The 6,000-nt window shown below is 44.2% G+C and overlaps 1 protein-coding gene across 1 annotated transcript in view; it reads right to left on the reverse strand.

Annotated features, from left to right (window-relative positions):
- The window catches only part of LOC126426868 (uncharacterized), a 73,614-nt gene extending 68,200 nt beyond the window's left edge, over window positions 1–5,414 (reverse strand). Inside the window, exon 1 of the mRNA XM_050088903.1 lies at window positions 5,305–5,414. The gene's annotated coding sequence lies outside the window, so the exon portion shown is untranslated. The remainder of the gene's footprint in view (window positions 1–5,304) is intronic.
- Between the last annotated feature and the right edge of the window lie 586 nt (window positions 5,415–6,000).

A 6,000-nucleotide genomic window follows, 5' to 3' on the forward strand; every position in this document is an offset into this window, starting at 1 on the left:
TATATATTTGAATTACAAAAAACTAGCCGGCCGAAGTGGCCGTGCGGTTAAAGGCGCTGCAGTCTGGAACCGCAAGACCGCTACGGTCGCAGGTTCGAATCCTGCCTCGGGCATGGATGTTTGTGATGTCCTTAGGTTAGTTAGGTTTAACTAGTTCTAAGTTCTAGGGGACTAATGACCTCAGCAGTTGAGTCCCATAGTGCTCGGAGCCAATTACAAAAAACTAATAATAAAAAAAATTGCATGGCGCGAGATTCGAACCGGCGATCTTCGGATTACGAACCCGAGCGCCTACCGCTGCGCCACGACGCTGCAGAAAACTATTAATCGTAGAGAGTATTTCACAGCAACGGTTTCTTTTAACTGTCGATTTTCTCAACAACGGCTGAGAAGTGCATCTTGGTGCTTTGCCACATTACACCTCTGGCCATGAGCTTTTATTATGCGCAGTATGAATCGAATCTGAATTTCACAATTGGCGGCCTCCCCTTGTGAGTTAGAGATCAACATCCCGTCGTCTCAAAATCTTCGCCATTCGTAGAGTTTTACACCTGACGACCGACATGCGTCCCTGCTTTCAACCCATGGAAGGATTCTGAAGCAGGTTTGGTGCGTAGCTTGTGGAGCCAGTTGGGTTAAAATTCGCCCTTTTGAAAGAAGAGTGTCCAACCATTACTCAGTGCGCCGTCACTGGGCAGACTGTAACGACTTTTGTTTCACGTGCGTTTGTGCCGGTCTGCAAACACTTGCATAGTAAGCAGTGCTGGTAATTCACTGCCGCCCACGCAGCCCGGGAAACGCACAATACGCAGATGTAGACACCTACTTTGGAAAGTGTACGCACATTCTGTACCCATCGCGGCAGGCCTCGTTACGTGGTACACAACCGTGACGTCACAACACGGACACACTAGCCCTGTTTATCTCGGCCGACTCTGCAGCGTCACACGTGCAGCCCCTGCCTTCGACAGAGCTCGGCCTTACAGTCTTCTCACTAAGACGATGCGTTTAGTATTGCGAAAGATTTGTCCTATTATTAAGTTTTAGCGTTTAAATGGTGTACTGTTTGTTCTGCTACTGCTTTAATATGTTATCTAAACATATAAATGGCGTACATCCAATCGATCTTTAGGAAAACGGGGATTACATGTTCCAAACGCACAAATTTCCATCGCTTTATTTTCTGCGTCGACAATCGAATCGCACAGCCTTTGTTGCCAAAGAGTTTTCGCTGTGGTTTGCTTCCTCCTCTGCGAAGTAGTGCTGTGATTTCTTACACATTCCATCCACGTATCAAATCAGCATGAAAGTTGCCCTAATGAGAATAGAGAAGAAATTTAACATTACTAGGTGCTCGTACGAAGTGTGGTGTCCGCTCTCCGACGTGTCCGGAAAGTCCATACCAGGAAACCGCACTACAAAATGGCACGCATTGTGTATGTTGATAATCTTTAAAAACCGTGTCCCAATTACGGCAAGCACAGTTGCTAAGCTAAAACTAGTGTGTACTAATAAAATGTTTAATATGTCTCCAATACACTGACTTTACATAGGAAAGCGTCTCACGTTGAATTGCTAGAACAATAATTATAAGAGGTGGCAATGTTATTTACGCACTATCTTTTACATAGATATGATGGTATCTGATACTCAACTACTAATGCAAAGAAACGTACTGATGATAAAATGCTTTAAATTCTTGCTACCATTTAATCTTTAAAATTTAATAATTCTCTTCCTGTTAATATTTAATTAATTAAATTACGTCGTTCAAATTTCGTAACGCTGACGGACTTTAAAGTTGTTCAGTCCCTGTTTTGTTTTCTGTCAATAGTTGCGAGCCAGCGATGGTGCAATATTGTTCGCTTTCAAGTCTACACATTTATAAAAATCAGGTCCAGGAAACACTTTTGTGATCACGGTTGCGATTCAGACGGTATTCGCGTAATTGTACTGATTAAGAGTTATCGTTTCCGAAAGATGCAGGTTCGATCAAAGCTGTGTGCACTTTTGCGCGTATAATGAAAATATTCCTAACACGTCGCGTAACAAAAAGTAACATGCGAATGACAACCGTGGTCAAACGAAGAAAATATATGATGACATAAATGTTCTTCGCTGTTATTCAGGACAGGTTTAGATTAAACACCGCAATTTTCAGTCTTTTTAAATCACACTACGATACGCTTTAGAGATATTTGTTTTGAATAACTTGTATTTACCTTTTCTTATACAATACGGCCACTGTCCGTAAGGATTATCTCTCTCTCTCTCTCTCTCCTTTTTATAGCCTTTATACATTCACATTACATACTTCGATTAAGAAACTTTTCTTTCTCTACCGACGAGTACGAGAACAAACTCCGCCCAGACAAAATGTCTTACATGGAATCAGTTCTCACTTAAGAATCATATATAGTTTCGTAGTACAAACAATGCTAGTTTATTCCGTGCATTAGAAACTCTTTGATTCACTGAGCACAAAAATTAAAATAATAAAATTATAATTACATTTTTAATATAGTCAGTTATTCTTTATTTTATGAAAATAAGGTTTGACATTGTCGTAATATTATTTTTCATCGTTGTAGCACTGTAACGTACTCTGAATATTTCTGTGAATGACGCATACTACTTTTCTTTCGTTCCGACCGACGCTTCGACGTAAATATCGAAACTGCTTTGGAGTTTACCCACGTACGGTTCCAGAGGCTACATGTAGCAGCTTTCAGTCTAATCAGGACTGGTGACAAATGAAGCTGTTTTGTCTTCTGGTGTTCAGAAACTGATAGCACCTCTTTGTTCCGACAGACTATGCTTGACCGTTCCTACACGTGGACCACAACGTCACACGCGTTTTGCTCAGGTTGTGCCGCAGGTGTATATTGAGACCAGAAAGGAAAGAAGGATGAAATCATTATATATGAGTTCCTCTCTTTCACTTCTGTGCCTGTTATTCAGTTCTCGCCGTATGCGATGCTTTATTTGGGAAGTAAGGAGCGTCTCTAGTTGGTTTCGGTAGCAAACTTTTGCCCACAGCTGAGAAATGGTTCAAATGGCTCTGAGCACTATGGGACTTAACATCTATGGTCATCAGTCCCCTAGAACTTAGAACTACTTAAACCTAACTAACCTAAGGACAGCACACAACACCCAGCCATCATGAGGCAGAGAAAATGCCTGACTCCGCCGGGAATCGAACCCGGGAACCCGGGCGTGGGAAGCGAGAACGCTATCGCACGACCACGAGATGCGGGCTGCCCACAGCTGAAACTCAGTTTCCAAACCACATCTGCCATGAAATGAGGTCGCCTTTACTAGTGAGGCGATGAAGCGATTTCCCAACTCTGGGTAAATCTTTTTACTTTCATTGCCTAGGGTAATTCACTGAAAGACCATAGTGTTGTCTCCCTTAACCCATAGAAAACATGATAAGAAATATTACGGTCTTCCGATTAAACTTCATCATCGTAATCGCATTTCTTTCTCGTTCACCGCTCTATAGCTCTTCGCTATGAGATAAACGGTCAACTAAAATGACGCGTTGTTTATAAATTGCCACGAAACCTGCTGTGGGCCGAAAATTCCGTTACAGCTGGGAACGGAGTTGCTCGCGACGGCATTCTTGCGTCAGACGCTGTCCGTGTTCTCGCCGAGTTAAACTTGAGTAGCGGTTCGGGATTATCTTATAAAGTTCCATGGCTCTTCTTTTGGTGACCGTATCATTGTCATCGTGCTGCCAGGGAAGATCCACTGTCGGTGTTGACGGGCCAGGCGAGGCGTAAAGGTTTGTGTCGTGTGGTGATCAAGGGTACACGAGTGGGTCTTCGGCTCCGTAAGCCCATATCGATGACGTTTCGTTGAATGGTTCGCATGCTGACACTTGTTGATGGGCCAGTATTAAAATCTGCAGCAAGATACGGAAGGGTAGCACTTCTGTCACGTTGAACGATTCTCTTCAGTCGGCGTTGGTACCGTTCTTGCAGGATCTTTTTCCGGCCGCACCGATGTCGGAGATTTGATGTTTTACCGGATTCCTGATATTCACGGTACACTCGTGAAATGGTCATCCGGGAAAATCCCCACTTCATCGCTACCTCGGAGATGCTGTGTACCATCGCTCATGCCCCAACCATAACGCGACCTTCAAACTCACTTAAATCTTGATATCCTGCCAAAGCAACAGTAACCGACCTGGTAACTGCGCCAGACACTTGTTGTCTTATACAGGCGTTGCCGACCGCAGCGCCTATTCTGCCTTTTTACATATCTCTGCATTTGAATACGGAAGCCTATATCAGTTTCTTTGGCGCTTCAGTGTATGTTATGGGAAATATTTCAGATCCTGTCATATTAAATGACAAATGTGTCATTGCTATGTAAGAGCATAATGTAAGTAGACTTATATTACTGCTATATATGTACAGTTGTCATTTTGTAGAAATAGATGTACATACAATCGTTTGTTCCTGTGTATCAAATGCCACTGGTGATGTGTTATTAACCCGAAAAACCGATTTTGGCAAATAAAATAGTTCTAATGCAGCTCATGGTGTACGTCTTTCTATAAACTTTGTTTCCTCTTTATCAGACGTGACGTATTTCTTATTTGGCTAAGAAATTACGAGTTCCGCGTTACGACGGCAAACCACTTCAAGATCAAACCAGACAGGTGTTGTAACTACTCCGAAAATAGTGCAACGCCCTCGTGCAACTGTGATTCTACCTCGATAAATTGCTACAGTTGCATTAAAAAGAAAAGGAAAAAAAATGTCGATATCTATTTCTCTGTAATTAAACTAAACTCTGCCCGAACTGGTCATAAAGCCCCAACGGTACAGACCGGTCGCCGTGTCATCCTCGGCCAACAGGACTCACTGTATGCGGATATGTAGGACCATGTGGTCAGCACGCAGCTCTCCAGATTAAAGAGACCCGAACCGCTACTTCTCATTCAAGTATCCCTTCAATTGGCCTCGAAAGGGCTGTGTGGACTCCGCTTGCCAACAGCGTTCGGTAGACCGGATGGTCACCCATCCAAGTGCTAGCCCAGCTCGACAGCGCTTAACTTCGATGATGTGAGGGGAAGCGGTGCTGCCACTGCCTTCTCTGTAAGTAATTAGCAATGAAAATACGCTAAGCGCCGCTTAGTGAGTGCTTCCTCACAATTCACCCAGTGGAAACGATATTACGACATGAACGGCTTCGGAAGCAGGTGAGGTGCAGAGCTTAGCCTAATCGCCCCTTACATCGGACAACACGCGTGTGCTCCAGAGCTGAGCGACGCTGCCGGCGAGCGCTCACCTCGCAGTCGTCCGCCAGGTAGTCGTAGCTGGCGGTGAACTCCCCCCGTGTAGGCCGTCTCGTTGGCAGCCTCGTCCAAGATCAGCGGCACGTTCACCAGCATCCCCGGGTATTCCCCGTCGTCGCAGGCGCCAAAGTCCACGGCCTTCAGAGCGTACGGCCCCTGCCGGGCACAAACAATACATTGCAAGTGGTCTTCAAGCACTCGTGTCGACACAACGAATGTTGTTCTGAAACCAAGAGCTGACAAAACAATACGTTGGTGCTTCATCTACACTAATATATAGGATGATTTCTGCACCATGTACAAGCTCTAGGGGTTGACCGAAGAGAGGATACAGACCAGAAAAGGTCTAATTATGCCCGGAAGTGTACGGTTTCTATGCTAGAGGCCATTTATTCAACCGTACGAGGGTCGTTCAGTAAGTAATGCCGTACATTTCTTTTCTCACGACATATTTGTTGTTAAGAGTCAGAATTTGTTGACACTAACAGAGTGATTATAATTAAACTTTCAAAACGCTGTAGAAATAACACCTCTGGTCACAATTACGTCAATTTGCAACGGAATATTATCGGAAAAGGAGGAAAACGTACGGCAGAAGAAGAAAAATTGTGTGAAGATTGACCAGTAGATGGCGCTGTATGTGTCAGAATACGTAAATGGAAACACCTGCCATGCGCACGACCCAGTGA

Source organism: Schistocerca serialis, chromosome 11 (genome assembly GCF_023864345.2).
Source record: "Schistocerca serialis cubense isolate TAMUIC-IGC-003099 chromosome 11, iqSchSeri2.2, whole genome shotgun sequence".
Classification (NCBI taxonomy): Eukaryota; Metazoa; Arthropoda; class Insecta; order Orthoptera; family Acrididae; genus Schistocerca; species Schistocerca serialis.